Below are 16,443 nucleotides of genomic sequence, written 5' to 3' on the forward strand. Positions count from 1 at the left end.
CATAACGTCTGGAGTGTACAGGGTGGACACAAAGTCTCGTTACTCTCTATAAATAGCTCAAATGTACACATTATTTATGTAATTCCTGCCATAATGCAGACATACATCCACTTTACACTAATTGTGTGTCCTAAGTGTCTAAAGGATCAGTATGTCCGCATCATTCTCCTCACACAAAATAATGCGTCGCCAGGTTCGGTGTGACAATCGCCTCAACATTGCTGGTGTAATCTGTTGGAAAGCGCGCCGCACGACGTCCTTCAGTTCATCAGCGGTGTCGTACCGTTCTTCTGCAATAATGCTCTTGATGAAAACCCACAGCGCATTGTCATAGGTTGTGAAGTCAGGGCTGCGAGGTGGCCAGTCGAGAGAAGATGGTAAAATGGGTGACCCACGGTCAAACCAGCGTTGTGGAAACACTTCATTGTGGTACTCACGAACGGAAATGGCATAATGGGTCACCCATCTTACCTCTTCACTGGCAAGCCCGAGGTAACTCGTCAACGCTCTGCGAAAAATGGTCTAGTTTCAACATTCCCTCATTTTTTTTCCTTCATATATACATTTTTCAATTTCAGCCAACTGAACGCAACGGATTCAGTATCCATCCGTGACTTTCATAATTATTTTAAGTTTTTTTTTTTTTTTCGGAAAACACTAAAAAAAAAAAACTGTTGTTTAAAATCGTACTTCTGATGAAAACATAGCTACGGGTTTTGACTAAAATTTTTTATAGTTGTTTACGATTTTACAGGGATTTGTATTTTTGAAATGGAGTCAAGAACCGGTATGGTAGTGTGGAGGGGGGAGTCGCAAACTGAAATCTCGCCCGAAACTGGGTCGCGCCTTCAAAAAGTTTGGGAACCATTAGTTTAGAGGATTAGTTCAAATAACGGAAGCAAATCTTGAGGTAGTTTCGGTCGAAAATGGAACTAGATTTTCTTTTACAAAGATCATAATATTGAGCACCAGTAACTTTATGAAGACATCCATAGAATTCTTTCACTAAGCAGGATAATATGAACTTGTTCACAAACAGGCTGAACTAATTCTTTAAGCAGCTGATTATTTATAATAAATCAAGAGGAGTTGACAGCGAAAAAATTTCCTATAATAATAATAATAATAATAATAATAATAATAATAATAATAATAATAATAATAATAATAATAATAATAATATTCAAATTACATTAACGAAAATTAATATTTTCTCAATTGGTTTTATTTACTATACAGCATGGGCAATAAGTCACGTTACCCTCCCCAAATCTGTTTATTTCACAACTAACTAACAACAAAGAGGGACTGTCTTTAGCCCAAAACACAACGTTGCGAGATCTGGAACTTCGATAGATTGCGCATTCATATGTGAGCATGACGTTATGCGATCACGATCCGAAGGAAATCTTCGAAGAAGCGCAGCGCAATAGCGCAAGCATTGCGCCGAGCATCATAATCAGCACCACCCAGAACATTAAAATATTAGGTCTACAGAGATAACATGACTTATGGCCCTACTTGTAGAACTACACTTTGCTCCTGTTGGAATTCGGGAATAATCATGCAATTATTATCAATACTCGCTACATTTTATGTTTCCCTAGAGTTGTACCTTGTAACGTTTTCCAAAGTAAATAAAATTAAAAATAGTACAGAAAATTCCCAGTCTGCGAATATTCCCAAAAATCACCCGGGATTACTCTCCAACAAAATTCTTTCCGCGGAAATATTCCTGTTAAGAATATTCCCACATTTCAACCTACTCCAGATGTTCCGTCACGATTGTACATTGGTACACGTCAACTTTATCTTTTCTGGTCTTGAACCTAAGACCTGTATAATCAAATATCAGAACTTCATTTCCAATAATTTTAGCAATCATCATTAGATGTGGAGAAGCTGAAAGTCATTAAACACACCCAACAATTTCGCCGGGATTCGAAGCGGGAATATCGGAGGACTTGGAGAGGATTGAAGTGCGCATGCCCGCATTATTCTTTGTTCGGTAATAGCGCGGGTGAAGTGGTGTGGCTTTTCAGAAGCATTCAGCCGTCTCCGAGGCCGCGCTCGCTCAATAATTCCCTGCAGAGAAGAAAACTGCTTGCTGTACGTGTTGCTACGGGCAGTGGTCGAGTAGCGAGCCCAATCACTGATTGCGCCGCGCCGCTCGGCGCTCGGCTCGCTTTGACACTTCGTCTTTGTGCGATACAATGCAGACGACTCGGCAAAGTGGTCACTTGTTACAGTTCCCGCCCGATTCCATCCCTTCCCGAGTTCTTCCAACCTCTTTGCCCGGGCGACGAAGAATATCTTGACGTGTATCGCGCAGCTCACACTTCCTTCTTCCAATCTTCTCTGCTTCATAGAAGAATCCAACATTTTAAAGAGTATCGGCTCGTACGAATGTAACCAACAGATCATCAAATAATCTACAGGATATTACGGCTACGGGAAAGACGTAGGGCTATTATTCCATATGAAATCGATCAGTAAAAAACCTCGCATTTTTTAATACTTTAATTTTTTCCCTATTTATACAAGGTGCTGAAGAGAGTGCATTTTCAAAAACATACTATCGAAAGTCAAACGGTTTTCGTATTGTTGAGCGACAAATTTAGCGTATTTTAGCGCTCAGAACTCTGCAACATTTACTGCAGAACATTAAACGAGCGCTTATTTTGAAGCTGACATTTGGTAGGTTATGATAAGTAATCCTTATTTTTATTGTACACAGAGAGACATAATCTGATTTTACTTACTTTTAGGCTTTTTGCCAATTTGTAAAAATGTAAAAAATATTGACGAAAAACCTTGCATTATTAAGAGGGATTCGGCATTGTTTGCTTAGTGGCTCGGCAATACGTTTCGGGGGTATTAAATAAATTATTTTCACACGCCTAGACTTGTACGGCGCAGTACTGCACGCACTGGCCGAGAGTTGAAGATAAGCGAGCGCTGGGCGTCATTTTACTCCTGTGTTTATGAAAACCTGTGATAAAGCTAGCCCAACTATGCGCTGCTAGACGACACTTCATGTGTTTATGTCTCCTGGCCTTGCTTGTCTCGGCTAGCTCCCGCCTCAGTCAGCTGGTTAGTTCACGCGCGTAATATTTATTTTCTTTATTTGATATTTTCAATACTTTCTTATCAACGTTGCACCAGTAAAAAATGTGTTTAATTGTACTTTCAATGCAGAATCTAACTATATATTTTTAAAATATTTTTTCGTGGGCAAAGGCGTCTTAATGAAGAAAAATATAAATTTTTCCATTTCCATAAAAAGTAAGAAAATCTGTTTATATGTCAATATAAACTTTAATTTCTCAGCATCAAAATAAACCATGATTTTGATCATTGGGTGAAAGGGTTTCGGAGCTACAACAGTTTAAAGTTGCTAATTTTATGAAAATACGATAAATTTAAATATTTTTAATTTAAACACTATGAAGTTCTGATGCCTCAAACTTTGCATAAAGCATTGTATCACAGTTCTCTACGTACAAAAAAAATGTTTCATTGTATTTAGAAATTCTAAAGTCAATTTTCTCTATACTTCGGTCGATTTGAGATGGAATAGCTTGTACGATCTTAAGTAAGTTATCTGAAAATTTCTTAACCCATTAACTGATCAATGAATACTACTATATAGCAGTTGCATGTTTTTATCATTGGTTGGACATATTAAAAAAGTAAAAGTGGATCTTTGCCGATCATGGTTTTTACATTCGAATGAAGCCAACTTTATTTTGCATAAATGTATATTTTGGGTAGTTTTCCTTTTTAAATGCATATATTTATTATTTTGCATATTTAAATGCACATATTAACATCTTTACATATTTTTCCCGATTTATTATCTCATTTCAAAATTTCTTTCTGATATATATAAATATTTAAAGAAAATAATCTGCCCTCAATGAGGGTGACCATAAAGATCCAGAATAAAAGCACTACAGAATAATTTAGAAAGACAGGAATTATTTAGTAAAAAATTCAGAGAAATGCAAACCCAACAGAATCATCAATGGCCAAAATATAAATGGTAATGTAATATTTGGATTGAATCCTTAAGAATATTCAACAAAATTTTTTGAATTTCAAAAAATCGGAGTTCGAGTGCTTTTAAAATATTCCATGTGAATTTAGGGAGTGTGCCACGTGCACCAAACAAAAGACCAGAAACACTCCACTGACTAGTGGGAATGTTATATTTCTCACTTAGATAAGGGATGCAGGACTCATAAATGGATTTCTTCTCCTCATCAACGTGTTGTGCCTGCAGGGCATCCCTCTCAAACCGGATCGTAGGATCAAGAACTATTCCCTTAGTTTGAGTCCTGTGGATGGCTACAATATCTGCTCTTCTGTTCGAATCCAAAGATGAAACGCAGTGGATCTCCTCGTATACTTCCCATCCACGACGCTTGAGGACATCAGCAATACCGGTCCTGGCCTTATGGCGTCGATTGTTGCGCAGCAGCTCCGTTTTTCGACAGAATCCCAACACGTGACCAAGAGTTTCCGTCTCGTTGCAGCCGGGTTGTGTTCAAACTTCTGCCGGGCACAGATCTAACCGCAGATAGATTGATGGACATTTTAATTGCATTAATGTATTCTGAAATTGATAAATTTGCTTTTGATGACATCCAGGAATTTGCCTTGAGACATTCAGAATACAGGATAACACTTTCGCCCTAATTTCCAAAGAACTAATATAAAGTGTTGATATACTGTATTAAACAATTTAAAAGTTACTCCCATGTTAGAACATCTTCAAAATTTCACAACAAAATGAATTGAACATATTAACAGGATGGAAAATTCAAGATTATCGAAACAAATTTTAACTTACAAGGAAAGGGAAGATTTTGAAGACCTAAAAAAAGGTGGCAAGAAGGTATTACTTTATTGACAGGCAGACGACGATGACGACCTATTTCAAAACCAATATATCAATATTAAAGGATACTGATATACTTGTAGTTAACCTCGGATCTTCATCATAAACAAAAGCTAAAGCAATTACCATGGAGGAGAGTAGTTGTTTGATGACAAAAAAAATGTTTAACCGATTCGGCATTATGAATTTTTAAAGAAATTACCAGATAAAGATTTAACATAAAATTGAGTAAATATCGGTCGGCGATGAAGTAGTCTACCTATTGTCTCTCAAGGAAATTTATACTGATATTGAGGGATTATTGACCTCCATACAATTGGGTTACCTACGTAATTTAAGAGAGAAAGAGCGGAAATCAAGATAAACACTATGTTTGAAGACCTGTTTCGTCATCATCGATGCCGTGCATCATAGGACTTTGGGGGATGGATGAATAATCGGGTTCAATAGTAGGCCTATATCAGAGACTATGAAATTTTTCCATGAACGTCTCTTTCATATCATACATTATGATTTTTTATGAGAAAATTCTCTGCTAAATGATCACTTAATGCCTGAACGCTGATTAAAAACAATCGAGAGCAGTGATAAATTCAGAGGATGGACCGGGGGAGGGGGGAATTTCCCACTCTCGGATTCCAGGATGTCCTCCTGAAGATTTCAGACTTTTAATTTTTTAAAAGTATTATTGAAATACAAGATTATATTTAAATTTAATATGACTTTTCAGTAAGTAAAATTAATTCTGTCATGTAGATTTTCAGGCAGTTATTTCCTTAAAGGGTTGGTGGTCTGCCGATCGATCTTGACTGGTTGTAATTTGAACCATCTTGAATGTTACAATTAAGAAGTGAGATATGCTGCTTTTACTGGCGCAGTTTTCAGTGTTAGTTTTGTTTAGCAAATACAATAATAATAATAATAATAATAATAATAATAATAATAATAATAATAATAATAATAATAATAATGTTTACTAAAATAGTGAATACTAATGAAGAATGCCCCAAAGCTAACTCCTGGATCTCCTCTAAAAAGTGTCTTTCGTCCTCGGAATACATCAATGCCATCAAGATGTATTGCAACGTCACCGCAGTGAGATCTGTCCCTGGCAGAACCTTCAGTATTACCCGTTGTCGCCATCCCGGCTGCAGCGAGACTGAAACACTTGGCCACGTACTGGGGTTCTGTAAAAAGGGAGAGCTACTGCGTAAGAACAGACACCATCGTGCCCGTACAGCAATTGCCAATCTGCTAAGAAACAGAGGATGGGAAGTACATGAAGAGATTCATTGTGTCTGAAGATGATTCTCATAGAAGAGTCGATATAATTGCCATCAACAGAAGAACCCAGAAAGCGATGGTCTTAGACCCTACGATTTGCTTTGAACGAGACACGAATCAAGCACTGCTGATAAATGATGACAAGGGAGCTAAATATGTACCTGGTCTTCCATACCTCAGTCAAAAATATGGCATTTCGCTTTACAACTGGGATGTTGCAGGCTTACTATTTGGAGCGAGGGGTGGTTTACCAAAATTTACATGTAATATCCTTAAATCCTATAAAATTCCCTTTTATGAGGTTCAGAAGATTGTAATGGAAATTCTGAAGGCCTCTCTTCAAATTTTACACTATCATCTATATGTTGACACGTAAATTTTCGTTTTAATGTACAAATCGAAACAGTATTTTGCTCGTTGCATTTCCCTTTATCTTTTATATTTTGTTAATTCCGGATCCCAGTGGCCAACCTCACTTGAGGACGGATGATTTGAAATCTTAGTAGTAGAGCAAATATAAATATTGCAGTGTAGGAAGGCAAAACAGATATTTTTCACTTTTCTTAAAAAGAAAAGACGTATGGAAAGTCAATGGAATGCACATCCGTGCATTTAATAAAGAAAATTCTCAATTGGCTTTAGGCCTAATCGCATTACCTTTATCTAGTGTTGTTAATAGTGAGTGAAATCAAATATAAAAACGATGAGAAACTAAATATAATTGTATTTCAATCATACTTGGGGTGGTGCATTTTGTAAAACTGTGTGAAATGCAATTAAAAATGACCTCGAAGCTCTTCAAAAACAGGTGGGTATTCATATCAGTTTAAAAACTTTATAAAAGCTACTGGAAGCAGCATTCGTCCAATTTAATCGACAATTAATTAACTACTTGTAGGGCTACAAATTTAGGCGGTTTATGTATAAAATAAACTTAACATCGGCTGTATATGACAATTTTACGAGTATATAGAAGGATAGTTCATATTCACCATGATTTACGTAACAACATTAACCAACATTTTTAAGTTTTCTTTTTCTCTTGTACGAAGGAGGGACCCGAAGACTTGCACTGTGATTACCACTCTATTCTGTGAATGATTGGGTAGCCGAACGGTCGCGCTCTTGTACAAGTACAGCACGCCGCACTGTGAACTTAACCCGGGCTATGGTATGGATGATATATGACTTAAGGACGGCGAAATGAGTCCGAGGTCCAATGCCGAAAGTTGTGTTTCAATTGGTTGAGGAAAAACCCCAGAAAATAAACGCCAACCGAGATTTGAATCCACTCGTTTCACGGTCAGAGCGCTAATCGTTACTCCACAGCGATGGACAACATTTTTAAGTTAATGCCTATATTATTAACATTTAGTAGTAGGCCTACTTACTTACAATTTACAAATGGCTTTTAGAGAATCCGGAGGTTCATTGTCGCCCTCACATAATCTTGTCATCGGTCCCTATCCTCAGCGAGATTAATCCATTCTCTACCATCATATCCCACCTCCCTCAAATTCATTTAATATTATCCTCCCATCTACGTCTCGGCCTCCCCAAAGATCTTTTTTCCTCAGGTCTCTCAACTAACACTCTATACGCATTTCTGGATTGACGCATACGTGCTACATGCCCTGCCCATCTGAGATGTCTGGATTTAATGTTCCTATTTATGTCAGGTGAAGAATAGAATACATACAGTTCTGCGTTGTGTAACTTTCTCCATTCTCCTGTAACTTCATCCCTCTTAGCCCCAAATATTTTCCTAAGCACCTTATTCTCAAACATCCTTAGCCTCTGTTCCTCTCTCAAAGTGAAAGTCCAAGCTTCACAACCATAAAGAACAACCGGTAATATAACTGTTTTATAAATTCTAACTTTCAGATTTTTTGACAGCAGACTGGATGATAAAAGCTTCTCAACCGAATAATAACAGGCATTTCCCATATTTATTCTGTGTTTAATTTCTTCCCGAGTATCATTTATATTTGTTACTGTTGCTCCAAGGTATTTGAACTTCTCCACCTCATCAAAAGATAAATTTTCTCTTTTATATATTTCCATTTAGTACAATATTCTAGTCACGAGACATAATCATATACTTTATCTTTTCCGGATATACTTCCAAACCTATCTCTTTACTTGCTTCCAGTAAAATTCCCGTGTTTTCCCTAATCGTTTGTGGACTTTCTCCTAACATATTCACGTCATCCGCATAAACAAGCAGCTGATGTAACCCGTTCAATTCCAAATCCCCTCTGTTATCCTGGACTTTCCTAATGGCATACTCTAGAGCAAAGTTAAAAAGTGAAGGTGATAGTGCATCTCCTTGCTTTAGCCCACAGTGAATTGGAAACGCATCTGACAGAAAGTGACCTATACGAACTCTGCTGTACGTTTCACTGAGACACATTTTAATTAATCGAACTGTTTTATCAATTCTAACATTCAGCTTTTTGTAGTATTTAAAACAAATATAAACGAATGAAAACTCTTTATTTCTGTAATTGACCACATTTTTATGTTCCCTTTTACATAGACTGTCTTTCTTGTTCCTAGATAAAATATGAATTATTGTTTATTTTACTGTTGGTTCCACCTTCCCCCCGATACTGTATAAATCCCCCCTCCACGAATGGAAAGATCTAAATTAAACACTGATCGAGAGTGACGAACGTTCATTCCCTAGATGGAATTCGAACTCAAGACCTCTATTCCTAGCGGTGTTAACAATGCTTTGTAACCACTGCGCAGGCCTACTCCGTAAACCGAGTCCATTAAGTTTACACAACCTGGTTTTATATTAAATATTAGCTTACGGAACCTGAATTCTAAAGGTGTGAGAGAACAGACGCTACGTAGTCCTAAAACAAAGTCAACGTATGTTTACTAAATTTTAAGCACCGTAACGTGAGGAAAAACTGTTACCAAGGGACAGGTAAGTAGGGGATTACCAGTCAGGAACTAACCTGCACCCACGTCTGCAATCTGATTACATGAAACCCAATTAATGGTAAGCACATAAAAATAATCTCCGTCTCGTGTGAAAGCAGGCATACGCTAAATTAATTAAACCACCGCCCGCGCTTCACCGATTGAACCAGTCAGCTTACACAGGGACGAATCTTATTGAACTAACGATAAGGTTAACTCAACACTAATCACTGTGTTTACGACTATTCACCTCACAGTGTTGCCAAGACATCCGTAAAATTTTCCACATTGATCATTAACTGTCCAATTAAAACACTGATTTGGAGTGAAGCTAAACCACGGGCATCGGAGCAGACACCTTCTCATTAAAATGCATTGTATCTCTCGTATGCGTTTTAACTACAAATCATTGTAGTTAAAAAGGGCGTACGATTTTAAATGCTTTATTACAACAGAAAGTTGTAAAAAGATAATTTCGAGCCTAAATATTTACTGCGTACTAGTACGGAACCTGATGTACAAGACTGAAGCAATGAAGCACAATTTTCCAACTTGGACAAAATGCACTCTCGTTACGACACATTCTACGTACTTCTGTACCTGTGAAAGGCGTCCTGGCTTCGCATTCGATAGACTGGGAGTTTTATTACTGAAGTCTGCTCTCCTATATTAAGATTTTATTCAGTTTTGGGTGATTAGGGGGCAGTTTCATGGTTCACAAGCAAACGTTCTGATGGAGGCAGATAAAAAAAGTTATTTTTTTTTCTTTCACCGTGTTAATAATGTCAAAAGAAGTGCTTATACAAATTTTGGCCACTCGACCGCAATTAAGAGGCCGTCCAGAAAGTGATTTTCCCTGGGGCCGTTTTAGAAAAAAGCACAATTGCATAGAAAGATTTATTGAAGCAGATACAGCAATTGTTGCGCTATTTGTCAACATATCCTCCACTGCAATTCAGACATTTGTCATACCATGGGCTCAATTTTTGTGTCGTAGAAGTCAGCCGCCTCAGATCGGAACCAGCGTTTGACTGCGTCTGCACCTCTCTCTGTCGAGCCCATGATATGAGAAATTTCTCATTTCCGATGAAAAATATGTTGAAAAATAGCTCAATAAATGCTGTGTATGTTTCAGTAAATTTGTCCAATTAAATCGTGTTTTTTTTTTCTGTTAACGGTCCCTGGAGAACTTCTTTTTTTACGGTCCTCGTAATTGCGGTCGAGTGGCCAAAATTTGTATAAGCACTTCTTTTGACATTATTAACATGATGGAAGAAGAAAATTTAATTTTTTTTATCTCCCCCCATCAGAACGTTTGCTTGTCAGCCCCGTAAAACTCTTTACTATGCTGGCAGAGAAATTTCAAACAATTTTTCATATGGAAGGCCTAACCCCTTCACTTTTCCCTAAGTTTTCTTGGAAAATTACTGCAAAATAGGAAGGAAAAAAATATTATATATGTAATTGTCTTTGTCGTATGGCCTGTTGAAAATAAAATGAAACATTTTCCCAAATGTCATATTATTTTTCTGAAGTACAGGAGAATGGGTCGCGCGCCGTGGCGTCGTGGTCTAAGGCATCCTGCCTGGGACTCGCGTTACGGAATGCGCGCTGGTTCGCATGAAATTTCGGCCAGTGTATGGGACCGGTGCCCATCCAGCATCGTAATGCACTTGGGGAGCTACGATAGGTAGCGAAATCCGGTTAAGCAAACCAGCTATAACGGCTGGGGGGCTCATCGTGCTAACCACACGATACCTCCATTCTGGTTGGATGCTCGTCCACCTCTGCTTCGGTATGTGGTCATGAGGGCAGCAGCCGGCTGGTCTGTCTTGGCCCTTCGTGGGCTGTAGCGCCACGGATTATTACAGGAGAATGGAGAAAGTTACACAACGCAGAATTACACGCATTGTATTCTTACCTGACATACCTACCTACTTACTTACTTACTTACTTACTTACTGGCTTTTAAGGAACATGGAGGTTCATTGCAGCCCTCACATAAGCCCGCCATTGGTCCCTATCCTGAGTAAGATTAATCCATTATTCTCTATCATCATATCCCACCTCCCTCAAATTCATTTTAATATTATCTTCCCATCTACGTCTCGGCTTCCCTAAAGGTCTCTTTCCCTATGGCCTCCCAACTAACACACTATATGCATTTCTGGATTCGCCCATACGTGCCAAATGCCCTGCCCATCTCAAACGTCTGGATTTAATGTTCCTAATTATGTCAGGTAAAGAATACAATGCGTGCAGTTCTGTGTTGTGTAACTTTCTCCATTCTCCTGTAACTTCATCCCTCTTAGCCCCAAATATTTTCCTAAGCACCTTATTCTCAAACACCCTTTAAATCCAGACGTTTGAGATGGGCAGGGCATGTAGCACGTATGGGTGAAGTGCACATTTAGTACTTTTTCAGGCATGAACTTCCGGGCGCTACTGATAACCTTTCTTTAAAGAGGTATGTATGTTCACAAGGTTTTAATAGATATGCTATACGGTTCGCCTCATACACCATGTAAACTGTTTCTTACAATCACCCTTACGGAAATCTCCACTCTCTTCACCGGGAACCGAATCCGGGAGCGTTGGTTTTAATACTTAATACATTTATTACAGCACATGTATTATTCATATCCCCAACATAGATATAAACGTCGTACTTAATTACATTATTTCCACGTTTTCATTATTTAATCCATAAGAAAGGAACCAAGCGAGAACTGTTTCATATTAATGCAGAAACAGTGAGTGCTATCAGATGTGGATTTGCATCGCCGAGGCACTGTCGTTGGCCCGTATACATCACGTAATACAGAGCTGTCGTAATCTAAATGCTAAGCGTATACATAAAAACCCGTATTAGCCTTCTTTATAGTTAATAAAGAGTAAGGCTCAACTCCTTCATCCGCGGCAGTTTCTCTGTGATAACCATGTTCATTCTTAGGGCGCAACTAAGTGTAATCCCACAGTCTAGTATATACAGTCGCGAAGCTCAATACGTAGTAAATATGCAAACATTAGGTAGTTGCTCACCACTAGGATCGCTAATATCGCCTCATTACAGGCAATGCAAAATAGAATCGTCACAGTCTATTGTTTCTAGCACCCTCAAAACTCAAGCTTCGTGACTGTATATAGTAGACTGTGGTAATCCTTTGTAGCTCAGCAGTGAAGACATAACAGGTGAAACGTCAAATGTCTCGGCCTGCCTGAGTGCGGTATTGTCTGCAGCGTTGAAATATTGTACGTTCACCTACACAAAATACCGTATCAAATTAAATAATGCATTTAATGCCACTTTTGAAATACTAAAGCTATTTTCAGATCAACCTATTTAAGCCATTTATTCATTCGGTCGTTTGGCGTCGTCGTTGGTGGTCTTGCGATTACTATGTCAGTCGTTGTACCCGAGGTTCCGGTTTCAAACCCGGCCGAGACCGAAGGATGATACGATTGTGATTACCTCACTTTATAAACATACGGTTTTACTAATAAAAACTCTATATACAGACGTTTAACTATCTTATACTTATACAATGAGTAGCTCGTTTATAAGTCGTGTGTAAATTCCTTACTAATAATCACTACATAACAGTATAATTGTTACACAGCTACGTCATAGTTTCGTCATTACTTCGTTACGAAAGGTAATAGAATATCTGAGATTCTCTACTGCATCCGGTAGAGCGCTCTAGTGTGCCGTGTTAAGAATCGACAGTACAAGTGACTCTGATCGATTACCATACTATATTTTGGTCAAAGAGAACAAGCTACAGCAATAATATTCTACTTATTCTGTGCTCTTTGGTGTGTTCTTCTGTGGTTACAAGGCAACCATCATCATAAAATGACAGTCGATACGAACAGCTGTTAGAGGGGCGGCCATTTTTTCTCTATATACAACGCTTAAACAAGGGGTTTCGTATATATAACTACTGCAAAGCAATTCCCATTGTATAGTTACAGGCTGTTTATACATCCATCGCTTATGCATGGTTTATTAGTAATGTTTTCTGTCTCAACGCTGCATAAGTCTCGTATAAAAAAATATACACGGTTTATTAGTAAGACCGGAAGAGTCCACTGCAAGAATGATGGATGTCGAAAATGAACCAAGACTGTCAATGCATAGCTTAAGGCAGGCCTGCACAAACAGCGCTCAACGACCGCGCGCGCTCCTTCGGAGCGGGAGAGCGGTATTTACCGCTCGCCGAATCGGAGAGGAAGATACGTCAGAATGACATAGACTTGCTATAGGTAGAGGAGAGGGAAACGACCACTCAGTTATCTAGTGGAGTGCAGTGTGTAGGCCTATTCTCAGTAACTGTTTCACGTTGCTTGCCTACTGCTACAGTACAGTATGGAGGAATCTAAAAGACGGAACATAATATTTAACATTTAACGATTTACAGCTCGAACTTATTGATCTTCAATGTGACCTAAGGGCTAAAGATCGTTTGAATAATACTACTAGCCTGGTTGAGTTTTACCAGACTAAACATTAGCAATACTATCCACGACTACACAGGCTGGCTGTGAAAATGATTGTTATGTTTGGCTCAACATTTATATTTGTGAGCAACTGTTTTCTATAATCAACTTTAATAAAGGCAGACATCGAACATCTGTAACTGATGTTTCATTATGATCAGTAGGCTACTGTTCCTTTCAACTGCCAACAGCATAAAACCTCGTTTTGATGTACTGATAAATAAAACTATAACAAAATGATATTGTACATTTAAGTAGCTATAGAATTTCTATTACTTCTGTAAAATAAATATTTCTTTATTAATTAATAATAGTCCAAGATAGTTTTGCAAACACTGAACGGGAATTTATTTCATAAGCACCCTTACTAGTACTTCCTTTTGTGTATATTTTGTACGAGATTCACCCCTTCTTCCAGTCCACCCTTATACAGAGCGCAGCTAATATCTGCATTCCGCTCATGAGCTGTGAGCCGGCTCGGAGAGCGCAAACCTTGTGCAGGCCTGGCTTAAGACATATACTGTAGAATGTACATAGAGAGTTATATGGCATTAACACTGATAGTCATTGTCCAGTAATGATCGGAAAATCACAGTTAAGCTTTGAGCGCTAAGCATTTCAAACTTTCAATTGCTTCTCCCGCAAAATGTATTCCAAATGACATCCATCATTCTTGCAGTGGACTCTCCAAACACTTCTAATACAGTGTTAGTCCGCGTCCTTGGTCTCGAGGTAGCGTGCTGGACTCCTAATCGAGGTAACCCGGATTCGATTCCCGATCGTGAAGTCAGGGGGATTTTAATTCGGACCTCTTAACGGGGACTGGTTGTCTGTCCATTGTCTCAGTGTGTGTGGTGTCTCGCAGTGGCCCCCGGGTACCCTGACCAAGTAAACGGGTGGAAACCTGCAGTGTGTGCATGTGTTCAGTAGGTACAATAAGCCTCAGAGTTCTATGTTGTCCACATCTGTGGAGTAATGATTAGCGCGTCAGGTGGCCCGGGTTCGATTCCCGGTCGGAGCAAGTTACCTGGTTGAGGTTTTTTTCGAGGTTTTCCCTCAACCCAAATTGAGCAAATGCTGGGTAACTTGCGGTGTTGGACCCCGGACTCATTTCACCGGCGTTATCACCTTCATTTCATTCAGACGCCAAATAGCCTAAGATGTTGATAAAGCGTAGTAAAATAACCTAATAAAATAGAAAAAAAAAGTTCTGTGTTGGACGATTCTCTTGTTCTATTGTTTAAAGTTGAGTTTCATTGAACCCTTCTGTTTTACAAGGACCATTAACACAGTAAAATGAGACGGAGGTTTCCTTGTGCAGTACAGCAACTGTGAACCTCTTTCTACATTCCTGGAATTACCCACTTTGTCCTTTTTGTAGCTGTCCTGTAGCTAAATTTGAGTATAAAGTAAAGGGGCATTATTTTTCGTAACAATAAACTTTATGATGTGAAATTATTTCAATAGGCCTGCAGTATAAACATCAGTTTATAATGAGGTTTTTATAAGTATGCGAGAGTCAGTTTGTGTAGTGTCTCAATATGAGTAAGCGTAAAGGCTCATCCACAATAAAATTAAACATAACGTAAGCGTTAACTTAAGAATATAAACGTTACGGTAAAATCAAGAAGTCATACCATCATTCACGATGGGAACATAAACATAACAGCAAACATACTTGGTAACCATGGAAACATAACAACTACGCCATTTCCTCATATTCTGTCATATACTTCAGCGCTCCACGATTGTGTACTGTTTGCAAATCACGTAAGCATAAGCATGAAAGTTTGGAGTTTGCAAACTTTCATGTTAATGTCTTACGGTAATGTTTATGTCAATGTTTATGTGATCATTGTGAATGATCCCATTTGGTAGCCTGGGCGCAAACTTCTGTGTTTATGTTACGGTTATGTTTAATTTTCATTGTGAACTGACCTTAAGTTTGTGGAATTAACCATTGAAAGGAAGAAAAGTTATTAATCGTTGTGTTATGGTGTTAGCTGTAGGAAAATTGCAGAAGAGATTGGAAGTTTCAAATCAACAGCTTCAAACATTAGTAATAACAGCACCTCACTATTCCATGGGTGGGAACGAAATTGTAGTGGACAAAGGAAAAGAGTTCGCAAAACAGTTAATGATGAACTAAATTACAAATACTGTAGTTCCTTAACATTATGTACAGTAATTTCCTTTCCATTGCATGTTAAAAAATCTACTTCCCTCTACTTTGAACACCCCGTTAGGTTCGACAATTTTTTACTGAACCATAGCCTACGTGTCCAGGTTAGAGAGGTTTCACTGTATATACATAAAATGGAATGTTCTGCCAACTGTGAATTCATTCATTCATAATGTTCTGCCCAAGAGCAGGTCTTTCACTGCAAACCCAGCAGTCTCCAGTCTTTCCTATTTTCTGCCCCCCTCTTTGTCTCCTTATATGATCCATATATTTTAATGTCGTCTATCATCTGATATCTTCTTCTGCCCCGAACTCTGCACCCGTTCACCATTCCTTCCAATGCATCCTTCAGAAGGCAGTTTCTTCTCAACCAGTGGCCCAACCAATTTCTTTTCCTCTTTCCGATTAGTTTCAACATGAACTGTAAATATGAATCAAATTTTATAGACAGTTGGAATAATATTTTGTCACGCAATTTAGTCTCAAGATATTATTCCTTCCCGTTACAGCGAGATAATAGTACATTATGCAACGAGCCTATAATGGTAGTAATTAAGACGCGAGTATGTTTATGAAACGAGCGCAAGCGAGTTTCATAAACATACTCGCGTCTTAATTACTACCATTATAGGCTAGTTTC

The sequence above is a fragment of the Periplaneta americana genome, chromosome 1 (genome assembly GCF_040183065.1).
Source record: "Periplaneta americana isolate PAMFEO1 chromosome 1, P.americana_PAMFEO1_priV1, whole genome shotgun sequence".
NCBI classification, from domain to species: domain Eukaryota; kingdom Metazoa; phylum Arthropoda; class Insecta; order Blattodea; family Blattidae; genus Periplaneta; species Periplaneta americana.